Genomic DNA, 3,385 nt, shown 5'->3' with positions numbered 1-3,385 from the left:
AACAACCAGTTGAGGGCACACAATTACATCTACAAGTTGGAAACCACCAAAATTGTCTGGTTAATTAACAATTCAAAAGTAAGTAAGTACATAAGTGTACATTGCCAAAGCAAAAGGCACAATACAACAATACAATCAAAACAAAAAGTATGTACATTTGAAAAGTGTCTTCAATAAATCATTTTTTATGTACCAAGATCACTATCTAGTGCAGGAATACACATAATGATTAGTCTTTAGGGTGGTTGTGTTCCATTTGATATCCTTCTCCTATCAGTTTTTTGTCATTAGTCATGTTTTCAAAATCTCTGTGGGTGATTGTGGTATTTGAGTCTGGAGATGCTGTGTATAGATCTTGTTTCCCGGGGGGCGGGTTCAAACATTTTCTCTTTGACGCAATTGGTCAGAGCTACTGTCAATCAAAGGTCTCAAACATTGAACGTCACTGTACCAAAGCCTGCCCATATTGCATACCGTGTCCCGATTGGCCACACCAGTTCTCTGGTGTAGGAAATGGACGTACAATTGAGCCTCTCCAGACCGTAATCCGCCGGCAGGCAATTTTTTTTGCCAACGGCTGATATTACATATATCTATATATACAGATATTCTGCCACAGTGTATTCTCTGTTTAGGGCCAGGGCTAGTTTACTCTGCTTTTGTGTTGCTTCCTTTGTGTTCAGATAGTTTGTGTCAGATAGTTTTCCTTTTGCTGTTTTTTAATTTGGCTTAGTCCAATAGGTTTTCTATCTGGTGGCTCTGTTTGTGCGCAGAGTTCCAGGGCCAGCTGGCTGAGGGGGCATCTCTCTAGAGTTTCGCTGTGTGTGAGTGCCTTGTTATGGAGTGCATCTGGGTCACTTTCTTTTAGGTGGTTGTAGAATTTAAGTGCTCTTTTTTGGGGGGATTATGAGTGGATATCGTCCTAATTCTGCCCTGCATGCATTATTTGGTGTTTTTCGCTGGGTTCGGAGAATGGATTTGCAGGATTCTGTGTGTAGGGTCTCTGTTTGGTGTTCATCCCATTTTTCGAGGTCATGGTTTGCTAATGGTCCCCAGATCTCGCAACCATGGAGGGAAATTGGTTCTATCACAGAGACCAATACACCAGAGGCACTGGTGTTAACTGCTTCGTCAGGTCACTCTGCCACCATCATCGGGCCAAAAATGTTTGTATATTTGGAGGCTACAGAGTGGACGAGCACCATCAGAGTGTTTGACACAGAGACCAACGATCGGCTGAACACACCATCTACACAGCTTCTTCCAGAAGGAGGCTGTTGTCATTCAGCCTTTACCTACAATGGAGAGCTGTACATATACACAAATCCACAGAGAGGTTCCCTGTGCACAGCCATGCTATTTCCTGTAGGTGGCTGCCGTGAAAAATACCGCAGCTACAGCTAGAGTGAATGGGAAAGTGACAGCTGTTCATCTGCTCAAGATACTCTTTTACATGTTTTTTACTAACACTAACTTTATAAAGATGCTCAGAACATTGGGACAAACCTTTTTAGTTTATGACTGCTCCAACAGTAGTGACAAATTTAAACTTTGGAGAGAAACGGAATGTCAAATACGAGCGCCCGCCCAAATGTTGTTGCGCATTAAAACTCATCCAGTGCCAAGGACTTGATTAACGTGGTTTAAATGATATCCAGGAGCGCCAACGACAACTTTAATGTGTTATTTAGCATTGTATTTATTGATAAACATATAATGTTGCATATCAAAGCTATCGGTCGATCGGCAGTTCAGTGTTCGATTGGCTTTCCCTTCAGTCTCAATGCATTAAAAAACAAAAAGGTGGGGGATGGAGCATTTCTAGTCCTTTTTTATCAGAATTACAACTCAGATCACGCTGAATGAACAAAGCGTGTTTAGCGGCTCAATAGCAACTCCCGGTGACCACCAAAATATGAATGCTTCTAAATACTCATAAATAGACGTTGATCAGATCCGTGCAAGCAGCTCCGCCATTGCATGTTTTGGGAGACGAGCAGGCGGTTTTCTTCTACGACGAAATGGAATGGGAGTGAACGGTGGCATGCAGGAGCTGAACTATCACGACTGCCATCTAGCGGTGGGTGTAATTTCGGTAAAAGCTGCTCAGCGGTGGTTCAGACAATAGAGTTGTGTCTGGGCCGCCGAGCAGCCTTGCCGTAATTACACGACATAATGTGCAATGCAATTCGGTAGAGGTTTATGTATTTGACATTCCGTTTCTTTCCAAAATTGGATTTGTCACTTCTGTTGGAGCAGCCGTAAACTCCACAGGTAAGTACTGATGTTTTGGGCATCTTTATAAAGTTAGTGTTGGTAAAAAAGCAGGTAAAAGTCTAACTTGACTTGAGCAGACGAACAGCTGTCACTTTCTCATTCACTCTAGCTGTAACCACAGCTATACCTCCCGGAAATAACTTGGCTGGCAATGGCTTCGCGCAGGACACCTCTCTGTCTGGAATTTGTCTACATGGTGGCTCCAACTCTGGGCAGGACTTGAATGATCTGTGGAAATTAAATCCAGAAACCTTCTGCTGGAAGAAGTTGAGACCAAAACAACCATGCTGTTTTCGTGCTCAGACGCACCCACCCAGCCAGCCACCCACACACAAAGTCACTTAAGGAAGTGGTTGCAAAAAATTACACCTGTGTGAAGTGAAGGGCGCTCATCGTACATAATCATACAACATCTTATTCCGGCGAATCACAATTTGCGTCCTCACCTTCATCATCAATGTTTGTGATATGCAAAAATACACTCAAAATTGTCCATTCATTGTCAATGGCATTTAATGTTTGTGTTAGGACAAGATTTGGGTTACACACACCAAAAGCTGGACAGAAAATTGGCCCTCTAATTTGTGGTCTTCACCGGCCCAAAGGCAGCTCAAAGATGCTACTATGTTTTCTCTTTTATTTTCTATTATTACTTTTTCTTTTTGTTCTCATGGGGCCTGCCCAGCCCTTCTGGCATCTGCCAGAATTACCAGATTGTCCAATCCGGGCCTGACCACTGCTAGCTCCCTCTCACTTGCTGCTCTATTGCAGAGGTAGGTGAGGCATTAACATTAAGCATGTCTTCTCCGTGTCCGCGTGTTACCTCCAGGGATCTCCGTGGAGATAAAACTCTGACCTCTTTGAATGTAATCATCTTCCTCTCCGGTACAGGTGAGGAGGCCGGGGGTAAGGTTCACAGTGAACATGCAGAGAGCACGCACAGCACGCAGGAGCACATATATGGACTATATATATGCGCGTAGGTACACAGTGTACACACACACGCACGCGCGCACACACACACACACACACACACACACACACACAGAGAGACACACACACGCACACACAAAGCAAACACGCTACTCTCAGCAAACACATTCTTCCA

Source organism: Electrona antarctica, assembly GCF_951216825.1.
Source record: "Electrona antarctica genome assembly, chromosome: 1".
Classification (NCBI taxonomy): domain Eukaryota; kingdom Metazoa; phylum Chordata; class Actinopteri; order Myctophiformes; family Myctophidae; genus Electrona; species Electrona antarctica.
Note: the sequence above shows the minus strand (reverse complement) of the source record.